The following is a 13607-nucleotide window of genomic DNA, read 5'->3' on the forward strand; positions in this document are numbered from 1 at the left end:
ATTGCAGTACTGCTCACAATAGCAAAGACTTGGAACTAACCCAAATGCCCATCGATAGACTGGATAAAGAAAATGTGGCACACATACACCATGCAATACTATGCATCCATGAAAAAGGAAGAGTTCATGTCCTTTGCAGGGACATGGATGAATCTGGAAACCATCATTCTCAGCAAACTAACACAGGAAGAGGTAACCAAACACCGCATGTTATCACTCATAAGTGGGAGTTGGACAATGAGGACACATGGACACAGGAAAGGGAACATCACACACGGGGGCCCGTTGACCAGTAGAGAGCTAGGGGAGGGATAGCATCAGGAGAAATACCTAATGTAGATGACAGGTTAAAGGGTGCAGCAAGCCACCATGGCATGTGTATACCTCAGGAATAATCCTGCATGTTCTGCACATGTATCCCAGAAATTAAAGTATAATTTTTAAAAAATTGAAAAAAAAAAAACAACCCCATTATATTTACAGCAAATGTCTAACATTTTGTATTTTTTCCAAAATGTACTGACATTTATATATTTCTTATTTGTTTGTTATCAATATGATACATAAAATGATATAATTAATTATTTTAAAATTAACAATTTAGGTTAGAGGCAAAGCCCCAATTTATTTTATATGTAAGGCACTATAGGGAACTTATATATATGTACTGCTTTATTAATTAGCATTTATCCTTAATGTTAGTATCATTTATTCAATTTGGTTTAAATCATGTTAATTTACTATCATTTGAGATGAATCTTTGATAATAGCTGGAACATAAACAAAGATGCAATATTCTGACTTCTAATAATGCAATTTTAATAAAAAGTGTTAATGAAACCTATCAACCATTGATATAATTTTTAAAAAGTCAGTGGTAATTATGCATAATTATACACTTTGTTTGCATCAAATTTATGTAGAAATGTGCAAGTCCTTATGCACTTTAACAGAACTTCATAATAACTTAATTTCCACATACTAACCATAGTCTGCTGTGTGAAGAACACACTTAAACTTAGATTTCATAATGGGACCTAAGTACTGCACAACACCACAGAATTTTAGTGCCATGGAAAAAATATTCTTCCTCTTAAATTTTTTGTTCATAAATGGTCATGAGTAAATGTAGAAATTGAACCTAATTATATATTTTAGAGATGCTTTTATGTCAAATCTTATATTTTTATATATATATATGTGTGTGTGTGTGTGTGTATATATATATAAGGTTTACTTATTGACTGCTTTTTTGGATGACTAATATCAATAACAGAAGTGACATACCTGTAATCCCAGCACTTTGAGAGGATGAGGTGAGTAGATTGCTTGAGCCAAGAAGTTTGAGACCAGTCTGGGCAACATGGAAAAACCCTGTCTCTACAAAATACACAAAAGTAGCTGGTCGTGATGGCATGTGTCTGTGGTCCCAGCTACTCAGGAGGCTGAGGTGGGAGGATGACTTGAGCCCTGGAGTGTGAGGTTGTAGTGAGAGACATGATCACTCATGTTTGTTTTTATTACACAAAAATAAAATGTTGTACTTTGAAACAAATAATTACAAAATCAGGTGATCTTTTTTTTTTTTTTTTTTTGAGACGGAGTCTCGCTCTGTCGCCCAGGCTGGAGTGCAGTGGCGCGATCTCGGCTCACTGCAAGCTCCGCCTCCCGGGTTCACGCCATTCTCCTGCCTCAGCCTCCCGAGTAGCTGGGACTACAGGCGCCCACAACCGCGCCCGGCTAATTTTTTGTATTTTTAGTAGAGACGGGGTTTCACCGTGGTCTCGATCTCCTGACCTTGTGATCCACCCGCCTCGGCCTCCCAAAGTGCTGGGATTACAGGCTTGAGCCACCGCGCCCGGCAGATCTTTTTTTATTAAAGCACCAAGATTAAAAAAATAAGTCAAAATCAAATTAATATAACTGTTAAAATCATTCAGAATTTTGAGACAAGAAGTAGCTGTGATTATATCCAAAAAGCTAAAGTATATACACACCAAAAAGTCTAGACTTTACTATTATGCCATGTAGCCAGGTGACAAATTGCACTGTACTTCTTGAATTCATATATATGTGTATATATACATATTACATACACACGCACACACACATATGTGAATTCATATATATGAATATAGATATAGATGTGTGTATACATGTCTATATATGTACACAAACACATTGAGTCTTGAGTATAAATTTATAGAAACAATTATAATAAAACGTCACTCTGTATCTATTTTTCCTTTTGATCCAAGACAAAACATATGTGAAATTTAAACAAATATTATGGTATAGTATATTAAGGTAGAATATCCATTGTAATTCTCTACTTGCTGCTACTGGTGAGCAAGGACAAATCAGATTTAAACCACAGGTGCTATAAATACCATGTTTTACAGAGGTGGGATCAAAATGCCTTTGGAGCTGAAGAAAAAAAGCAAGAATAATTGAAAACAGGGTTCCCTACAAACAATTATACGTAATTTGAGTATACGTGTATGTGTGTGTAAAAATCTACCTATGATTGACATTTAATAGATGACTACTTTCCATTTCCCCAAGCTACTTGACTTGGTTAAAAAGAAGATACATCAAAAATCCAATAAGATCTGTAAAACATTCTTTATACCAGATTATAATCCATAATTATATCAGTTTATTTTACACCCAAACAACATCAATCAGAAGTAGGTATTGGTATGCTATAAGTTAATCAAAGTAAAGCTTCAAAACAAAAAAAAAAATAAGGCTTTAATGCTATTTCTTTTGATAAAGGTGACTTTCAGCAGTAAAGATTCTATGTGCTGTAGACTGCAGCAACTTTACCCATTGAATCAAGTGTGGAGATATGCAGGAAATACTATTGATTTTAAGCATTATTTGAACCAACAAACAGATTTAAAATGACCTTCCACTGTGATAACAATATCTATAATTTGAAAAGAGTTTGTAGAGGAAGAAATGTTGCAAGGTCTGGAGTAAGATAAATGGCAATTTATGGAAGTCAGTTGGCCAATTTCAGATAGAAATAGTTGATATTACTGCAAAGCAGTAAACATATCAACACAATTTCTGAAAAAGCAAAATTTGAGGATACTTTAATTTTCAGGGAATTGTTTCGCCAGTTGCTTTATAATTATTTCATCTATAAAACTAATCTTATAACTTTGCCATTTGTTGATTTCAGTACGTTCATAGCAATCAAATGTATTGACTCCATAAAAATATAACCAGAGGTATTTGCCAGGTTTGCTGAAAGGACGTCATATAATGAAACTTAAGCTTCAGGTTAGCTCATAATTTAAAAAATATATGTAATAATAGTGAGTAGGTTTTAACATTTTTTACAAATTAATTATTTTAGGCAACCACATAGATATTTTTCAATTAAGCCTGTTGATGTCCATGAAGATTCATTCTATTTTTCTTGTTTTACAAACAGTTATATGTGATACACACAGTTTCGGTGATTGGTCCAGATTCATATTTATTCTTAAAAACAGAGGTAGCTTAAAATAATTCAAGACTTTCTTTATTCATTGTATATTCTAAATTAAAAGAATTTCATGTAAACCAGCATGAATAACTTTAAAGGCTATTCATTTTCCTCCCCTGTTCTGTAATAATTTAAAAACACTAAATAGAAACAGGAAAAGTAAACCAGCCTAAAAGCAAAGCTCTTTTAGAATGAACCCAAAGTGCTTCTAAAATTGCACAGAGAAGAGATATTCTTTCTAACCAGCAAGTTATCCATCCAGAAAAAAAAACAACAAAAAAAAACATTTGTCTCTCCAACCAACTTCTACCTGGACCATTCCGGAATTTTGAATGGTCCATTATTTGTTAACATTCTTTCAGGCTCCACCTACTTAAACTCTTCCCTTTCAGTCTCAATTTGAAAACTTGCTTTCTAGGTTAACTAAATTACTATGTTGTGCCCTTGATCAGCATTCTGCACAAACACTGTATGTTCTTGTTCTTGTTAATCTAGTTTACAGGCAAAATATAATCTAATTACATAAATAGCTGAAGGAAGTATTTTCAGTATTTCCTGCTGATTGGGTAATTCACGAATTACTGAGAATTTCTTTGGTTGAACATTTCAAGGCTTAAAAGTTACAATAATTTCAGTTATTGTTTTTTCCTTAAGGATTATTTGCTTAGCAGAAAAACTGGAAAACAGGTAATATTTTAAAATCCCTATACAAATATTGAATCTATTCATTTGCTTTATCAAGTGGTTAGTTACCATTTTAGCCATTCATCTATCTATTCAAAGTGGAAGATATTAGTAAGAGCTAGAACATATGTGAAAATATCAATGTTTCCTATTTATGTGTATCTAATCTAGGCAGAAAGAGAGAGCAGACAACAGTACTTTCAAATAACTTTTCAATAAAGAAAACTTGTATGTTGTTTAGCCTGATTTGCCCTATTTACTTTATCATGTTCTCTCTATCAATTTATATGCATGTATATTATTTCATCTGAACCACTGAGAGTAACATGGAGACATTGCTCTCCAACCTCCATCAAAAATACTTTAAGATGTATTACTTGGGAACAAGATCATTCCTTTTCATAACTTCATTCAGGAAATTTCATAATTCATTGCTATTTTTAAACTACATCTTTTTTTTTTCCATTTTTGTTACTTTTTAAATAAATGTCCTCTATAATTTTTTGCTTTTCCTGATCAAAGTTCTACTCCAGAGTGGGTAATAATATTTGTCACATTAGCTTTATTTTATAACATTATCTCAGCCTTCCTTTGTCTTTCTTGACCTTGATATTTTTGTAGAAGATTTCACCTTTTGAGTTATTCTAATATTCTTTCATAATTAGATTCAGGTTATGATTATTTTTAGGAGTCATATAACAAAATTAAGTCTAATACATATTTTGAGGCTAACTTTTTGGAATGTCCAGGTTATTTTAGAATTAATCAACTAGAATCATATAAAAGGAGAGGTAGCGTAGAAAAGACTACTTTACAGAAAGGATGAACTACTAAAAAATATATTGTTTTTTCATATTTATTAATCTATACCATGTGCCAGGAACTATAATAGATATGGGTGATAATTGTTAAAGATGCTGATTTGCCAGTGTCAGGAATCAGCAAACTACAACCCTTTGGCCAAATCCAGCCACAGCCCTTCATTCATGAACTGTTTTCAGCTACTTTTACACTACCACAGCAGAGAAAAACAGTAGTGATAGAGACCATATGCCAACAAGCTCTAAAATATTTACTATCTGGCTCTTCACAGAAAATCTTTACCAATCCCTGGTTTAATACAGCATAATTCTAGCTAGTGACATTTTTAGATAAACAACTGTTGATAAACAATTGAGCAATGAAAAAAATATGTTAATACTCAATTCTGTAGTATTTTTTTTCCCGGGGTAGAGAGATTTTGCCCTTGCATCTTGTAAATATTTTACTATCTATGTGGTACAAAATATGTAGCACTTTAAAATACTCAACTATTCACATTTTAGGCCTTGCTCAGGAAGAATAAGGAATGCCACTTAGCTAGAAATCCTTAGTGTTTCGGAGCCTACCTCTGACAAAATTCTGTTATTCTCTTGCCTACTCCCTGCTGTAGACTGTACTTCAAAGAACTAAGCTCAGGAGGCTTCAGCATTTTCTGTGTCAGCAAAGACTTTCTTTTCCTTCAAGCAATTTATTAAAGGGAGAATCAGATTGACTTTAGTGAAATATATTCTATCTTTCCCGAAGACAGAATTTTGTCCCATATAAGAACTCTTCTGCTTATGTCTTGAGCAGAATCACATTTTCAAACTGGTGTCTGGACACGCGAATAAATCCCATTACCCAGTAATAGGATTTGTCTGCACACCTCCTGTGCACTCTTTTAGTAATTGAGGAGTCCTTCACAGTGGGCTGGGTTTTTTTTCTTTGAGTTTACTCTGACATCTGTCCAAATAATTTCACTCTATGGGGCATTTGTTTTATTTAAACCCACCAAGAGGGCTAGAGACTAGTGGTTGATAAAATTCCTGAATAACATGACTATTCTCCTTGATTTCACTCAAGAAGATGCCCTGAAATTAGCTATTGTCTGGAAAAGAACCACAATTCACCTGTTTGCAAAGTAACGTGGAATGAAACCAACAACTGTGTTCTTAGATGATGTATTAGTCACTGCCACTTTCAAATCCCTGTCATTCACACTGCCTCAAAAATGTGTTTAAAAATTATTAAATGATAGTGGTATATATAAAAGTAGTATGCAAAAATGGATGTTTTGATAGTCTGATAGTAGAAATGTTGTACATTGAGAAATAGCAAGAACACACTCTAGTTATTAGAATGAAATTGTGATTTACACTAGTTATTTCACATCTTGGCCAAACTAGATCATTAAGACAAATAAGGTGTGAAACTAGATTAAACGTCCTAATCATTGCCTATACTATCATTTCTTTACAATCCTATCGTTGCCAATACCATCCTATCATTGCCAATAACATCCTATCATTGCCAATACCATCCTATCATTGTCTATACCATCATTTCTAGTTGCTAGCAGATGCCCTCCAGCTCTTCCCCTCAGTGGCTCTCTTCTGTGGTACCAATCTAACCTTTTAATTGTAACAATACTAAGAGTTGCTAGAAATTGCTTTTCTGACCTAAGTTTCTTACTCACATTACCTGTAATTCTTACAACCTTATTGTAAGGTAGACAACATTGTCTTATTGTTATAGATAGAAGAATGAAAAGTCTTTGACTCTCCAAAGATCAGATAGCAAGTGACAGAGTTGGGATTAAATCTCAGATCTAACACCTAAAGTCATTTATTTAATCCCAGAGCGCTACACATACCATCAATTATTATTTGGCCTTATTAATTAAATGGAGAACAAGTTCTAAAAATATTAACTTCAATTCTAACATGTTTTGTTTTAATTGGGCTTTATTCTGCTTCAGAATCTTATTTTTCTTAATTGTGGAAATAAAAAAAAAACAAAAAAAAAAAAAAAAAAAAAAAAAAAAAAAAAAAACCACAGACCTCTGCAGTGACAGTGAACCTGCATTATTTATATATTGCTTTGAAATATGCTCATTACTTCACTGCTTGACACTGCCTGATACATGCCAATCTGACACAAACAAGATTTCTGGATATTCAACTTTTACTTGTCAGATGATGTTAAACAACTAACCTAAAATATACCTCCAAGTTCCATGGATTAAGTCTTGTTTATCATTTTAAAAATATAAACTTTATATTATGGCTCTGTAGGTTAGCTGAGTTCTTGGTAAATTAAATTGTTTACATTAAATAATCCTTTCTCAGAAAGTTGTAGTTGTTTTTAATTAAAAATCAAATATAGTATCTATAATTTCATATGGCTCTATATAAAACTAAAAGGTAAGAATTACATGTAAACTACATCTAACAAGCTACGAATGGACTTTGCATGTTACCATGTTAAATGCATACTAATTTTAAAGACGCATAACACTGCAAACCTCTCCCCAGGGCTTACTATGAGATGTCAGAACCAGTCCTGCAATCCCGAGACACCTTCGCAGCCGCATTTTACTTCTGTTTTTGCAACAGGAATGGAAGGTGAAAAGTAGGAGAAAACAAAAATAAAAGACCATTCATTCTAAAGGAAGCAAAATAGTTAGAGTAAGATATTTTTCCTTTCTTTAAAAAAAAAAAAAAAAAAAAAAGAAAGAAATGTGGAGCAAGGGACATATGAGAAGTTTCCAAGAGAGTAACTTGTGATACAGAATGCCTATAAGAGGAGGAGCTGTCTAATGAAAGTGCAGAATCTCCAGTGCCATGAATATTGGAGTGACATATACCCAGCAGGTGAGAAGAGATTATATAAAGAGTCTAAATACAAAAGAAAAATCTCAGAGGGAATGGAAAATGGTAAGAGAAAGAAGCAGAAAACAGAGCTGTCTCGGTAGCCACTGGTTTAACTGAGGTCACGCCTCACCAGGAGAGAGAACTGAAGACATGAGACCAGTGAGAGACATAGATGTCTCCTAGAGAGAGGCTTTAGTTTTTTTATTTTTTTAACAGAATTAGCTTCATTTTGTCCTAAGAATGTTTGCATCTTTATTATCCCTTTTACATTCACTCACTCTTTTCTAACCATCTTCCAAGCTTTAATTTTTGAAAACATTACTATACATCATATCTTTGAAATAAATAATCAGTTTGTTATTTAATTTTAAAGCTTTTGACACTTCTTGCCTTCACAATTTTAAAAACCACACACATAAAACCCTGAAATAAACACAGTAGGTCAAAAGTTTCACACTATTTTGGGGTATATCCATATGGTCTCTGTAATTATATAATTCTGCCTTTTAAAATATACTTTCTAAATCCAATTTTTACATTTCAAAAATTATATTCAGTAGTAACTAAGTATATTTTCTGCAAAGTGATTTCTGAGAACATTATTCATTAGAATGTGAGAATAGACATGTTTGTTTATAATTTTGTGAGTTTGAAGTCTGTTTTCTGATAGTTTATGTATATACTTTCAAAAAAAATTTGTAAAATTTTGTGATGATGTAGTTGACCCAAAATATATTTTAAAAGCATATCTTGATAGTAAAACATTAAAAAATTGATCATATTTTTTGTAATTATCATTCCAATTGTTTTCATCCTACACGGACACCTTTTGCAGAAGGTGAGGGACTTGGAAGCCATTTTACCAAAGTGGTAGTCAACCCAAGAGACCGGTATTATTATGCTTTTCAACTTAAACTCATTTAAAATTTAAAAAGCAGAATTAAATAACAATTTTAAGCAACCTCAGCACTTTTGGTCACTTGTGTTTTCACAGAGGATTATGAACATTATATAATCTTTGGGAAAATTGGAAGCAACAATTCAACTTTTAGAATAATATGGATTAAGCAACTCTAATCCAAAAATCCAAACTCTGAAATGTTCCAAAATCCAACACTTTTTGAGAACTGATGTGATTCCCAAATGGCATGCCCAAAGGAACATTTTGGATTTCAGATTTTCAAGTTAGGGATGTTTAACTCGTAAATACAATGCAAATATTTTAAGATTAAAAAAATCCAAAATTAAAAATGCTTCTGGTCCCAATCATTTGGATAAAACATACTCAGTTTGTAGCACTTGCCTCTCTCACTGTATCTCTCTACACATAACCATGACATGGTCCTAAACTATAGTACCATTACTAACAATGATATTACATTATAAATGATGATACTTAGAACAGCAGTATATAAAAATGTCTCATATGTTTTAATAGAATTTAACTTTTCCCTAAGCTACTTTTTTGTGGTAAAAACAAAACAAACACTCAAGGTTAAACCACTTAATACGCTTATAAACTTGAAAAATTAGACACTTCAGTTAGGTAATAAACTCCATTTTAGGAAAGCAATATATTACAAGTTTCAAAGATTTGACAAGTTCTATAGAATATCTTTCATGAGTAGATGGAAAATTTCAAACTGCAGGATCTTCTGCCAGGTAAGACTGGATGTCATTGGCTGGTTTGAGGTAGAATTCATTCCAAGGTATGCAGTGGCAATACAGTAACAATGGGGTGATAGAATGCACAGCCTGGCTTTGAACACTGAATGTTAAATCTACAGTGTTTTGGATGATACAAATGACATTCAGTTTCCTTAGAAGCAAGGAAGTAGTGATAGAGCTGACCGCTAGAAGGTGGCGCTGGCATTATAGCTACTGGTTTTGGAGGCAGTACTGTCATTCTCCCCACATGAGTAAAGGGACAATCTGGTTTAGTCCCAAAAATGCTAGAGCTCAACCTTGCAACGTATTTACAATTTTGGTGAACAAACAAGCATTTTTCAGGAAATGTACAATTAGGGAAGGCTTTCCAAGGTAAAAAGGGATGATGGTAAGTACACTCATGCCCATATCTACCAGCAGGCCAGTACTTGCAACTCTCCAACACTTACCTGTTTTTGTTGTGTGCCTTACTTGCAGTAATGAGTTCATGTGAGAGCTGGTTGTTTAAAGAGCCTGGCATTTCCCCTGCCCCTCACTTCCTATGTGATATGCCAGCTTCCCCTTTGCCTTCCATTATGATTACAAGCTTCTTGAGGCCCTCACCAGAAGCAGATGCTGGCATTATGTGTCCTGTACAGCCTGCAGAACTATAAACCAAAATAATCCTTTTTTTTTTCTTTTTTTTTTTTAACCCAGTATCAGGCACTACGTTATAGTAATGAAAACAGACTAACGTAGTTATTTTTGCTTCTAGATTGTTATTCTTCAGACATAGCCATTCAAACTATATTGTTGGTAGCTTGTTTAGAAGATGGAAGGTAAGGTCTCTTTAGGCTTTGCTAGAGCTCACACTCTGTTGGAGATGCTTCTTGTCCAGGAACCATAATCAACACCTTTCTCCTCTTATTCTATATATACATACTTTTTGCTTTAACAACTGAACTTACCAGAAGTTACTTTATTTAAAAGTTTTCTTCCTTAACACTCATTTTTTTCTGCATTGTTTCTGAAGAAAGGACAAGTCTTTTCTAAGCTGTTAAGCAATTCTGGCTAACATCTCCTTTTCATGTATTTGTCCTATGTATCAAGTCTCTTGGCAGCATGAATATTGTTTTGCTGTTGTTGAAATTACAACCTGTTTAAATGGACCTCTGTCTGCATTTTAACTTGAAGATGCTGAGTCAATTTCAATAGAAGGGTGAGAAGGTCCATATGTACATGTCACTATAGATTTTATTTTTTTGAGATAAGTGATTCCTCAGCACAAAATTGAGGTCTTCTTCAGTGAGATTATCTGGTTCTGGCTTATCATCAATCACATCTTCAGAAGATGCTGGCTTCCTCCATGATTTCATTGTTGACATTAGTCAAATTGTAGCTCCAACCTTACAATATGTCTTACATTAGTGGTTTTCTACTTTTGTGAACTTAAAAGACTCTGGATTTTTTTTTTTCTTTTTTCTTTTTTTTTTTTTTTCAGGTTTAGTGCTATAAATGACAAGGAGCAGCACTGCAGCTTCATTCCTTCTTTCATCTCCCCAACTGAAACTTGGGGAGATCTTGCTTGAAGGCATGTTACTATTAAAGATGTTGGTATCAGAGGACTTTGACTAGAGGGTTTTGTTGTAACAGGGAGTAGTTTACCATGAAGCCATACGATGAAACAAATTGTATTACTTCCTAGAAATAGGGACAGATCGTCTGTCATTTGGTTGTGTCTTTTCTTGTTTGATACCATTACCATAATGCAATCAGGAAGTTTTCATCAATATAAGATCCCAATTCTTGCAATTTCCCTTTAATGGTACTTGCAGCTGATCTTGGGTGCCAGTTTAAATGGTTCCAAGGCAGATGACGGGCTTGGTGCTGCTCTGCACTTTGTTTACTTGAAGCCAACCATGGGCTCGCACCTGACAGCTACACAGCAGCTGCCACTGCTGCCTACACTGCTACACATGCAGCTCTGCAGAAAGAGACTTAATTAATGGATGGAATGGATGTGGAGTTGAGTAGTGCCCCAAACAAATGTTCATTCTTTCACAAAGAACAGCATATTGATGGAGACCACTCCATCAACGGAGAGCAATAAAATGTGATAAAATAGGACCAAGTCAGAGTCACATAGGGGTTCCACCCCACACCCGGTATGGTAATTTTACAAATTAAACCTTTGACTTCCCTATTGTTCTTCCCTACCTCCATCCTGTAGGGCCACCTCCAGAAGCTGAAGATGAAAGAGTAATGGAAAAGCAGACCACTATCCTCCTCTCATTCTCTCTCTCCTAAGCCACATGTTATGCCAACAGAGGACAGAAAAGCTTTGAATCCAGTATAAAATTGCAACGCTCAATTCGACTGATAAGAAAGTTATGGAATCCACTCGAGACAATTTTAAGTGTCTGTGACAGAACATATATATGGCCCATTGAAGAACAATGAGTAGAATAAATGCAAAACGTGTCATGTTTATACTCTATTGAGACAGACATCTCAATAAACTGATTATAAAATTATAACAAGCTAACACTAAAATCATGCGCCTTTCAAAAATTATTTTCCTGTGATTCTTATAACATAAAGTATAAGGCTATTTTCACATGTGTGCAACAATTAATAATCTAAAGGAATTCTTATGTTTAAACAAAAGTGTATCTTCTATGACCTGGTAAGGTAAGTAAGAATAAGTAAGAATTTAAAGGGTTTCTGAAAATAATAACCATAACTAATGTTTTGAGTGTTTACATGCTAGACATAGTTTTTCCTTTTCTTTTTTTTTTTTTTTTTTTTTTGGTGGGGGTAGGGGGGCATGGGCAGAGTTTTGCTTCACTTTTGCTGCCCAGGCTGGAGTGCAATGGCAAGATCTTGGCTCACCGCAACCTCTGCCTCCCGCGTTCAAGTGATTCTCCTGCCTCAGCCTCCTGAGTAGCTGGGATTACTGGCATGTGCCACCACACCCAGCTAATTTTGTATTTTCAGTAGAGATGAGGTTTTTCTAGGTTGGTCAGGCTGGTCTCAAACTCCTGGCCTCAGGTGATCCACCTGCCTCAGCCTCCCAAAGTGCTGGGATTACAGGCGTGAACCACCATGCCCGACCTTTAGTTTTAAAGGAAATGTAATTTCATTTAGTAATCATAAAAATCTTACTCAGTAGGTATTAAAATTAGCCCCATTTTACAAATCAGAAACTAGCATTTAAAAACCTTAAGTAAAAAGAAGCTTCATCTTGAAGAGGTAAATTTGTGACTGGCATGTGAGTGTATTCAAGCAATCCAGTCGCGAGATAGAAACAATCTGACAAAATGGAAGATACGTTCAGCTAGAGAGAGTATTGGCTACATATGTTTTTGAATAGAGAAGAAATTAAACTAATAGAAGTGTCCAGTAAAAACGGACAGTTATCTTTCAGTACTACATGGGATAAAAAGGCAGGGAAGAAAGAGTTGAAGTCATGAGAGATAGGGAAGGTACCTAATATAGCAATATTGAACATGAACCTCTTTTATTTTAATTATCATTATTCTAATGATAACTAATAGTGCTATTGTAGCAGGGAAGGTGGAACTTAATAGAGTAAAATAAATGGGAGTAGATATTGAAAATTACCCTCGAGATATATGCATTAAATACATCTAATGAGTTGGGATAGGAGTTAGTTACATCCCATCTGAAAAGTATTGGGCAAAAACGTAAGTTGTATTATCAGTCATGTTAAAGTGAAAATTTTGTTCTTTGTGCATTTGCCTCACATAATACTACAAATGAAGGCAGAAGCCAGAAACCAGAAGTACACGATCTATGAAACTCACCTTTATTTTAATGTAAAACAAATAAAATATGTTTATAAAGATAAAAGGGATTTCTGTTTAAGGAACATAAGTAGCCAAACATTTCTGTATTCACCTCTCTAAATACAACTAAATTTCCTCGTTGTAAAACATAAAACACACAGGAAAATTCTGAAAGATGAGGGGAAAAAAGGCAGTAGATAGGGACCTTGGAACACAACAAATGGTATGGTAATGAGTTTCCCAGGTTACTTTTTGTTTTCTATATCCCAGACTGGTTATTAAAGAGACTGATGA

The 13607-nt window shown here is 34.2% G+C and overlaps 1 long non-coding RNA gene across 1 annotated transcript; it reads left to right on the top strand.

The window, feature by feature from the left end:
• Positions 1 to 3888: 3888 nt before the first annotated feature.
• LOC126952006 (uncharacterized) lies at positions 3889 to 12046 on the top strand. The gene is made up of 3 exons (XR_007724762.1): positions 3889 to 4186; positions 7519 to 7857; positions 11735 to 12046. It is a non-coding gene; the product is annotated as an uncharacterized LOC126952006 (long non-coding RNA).
• The last annotated feature ends 1561 nt before the right edge of the window (positions 12047 to 13607 follow it).

The sequence above is a fragment of the Macaca thibetana genome, chromosome 4, assembly GCF_024542745.1.
Source record: "Macaca thibetana thibetana isolate TM-01 chromosome 4, ASM2454274v1, whole genome shotgun sequence".
NCBI lineage: Eukaryota > Metazoa > Chordata > Mammalia > Primates > Cercopithecidae > Macaca > Macaca thibetana.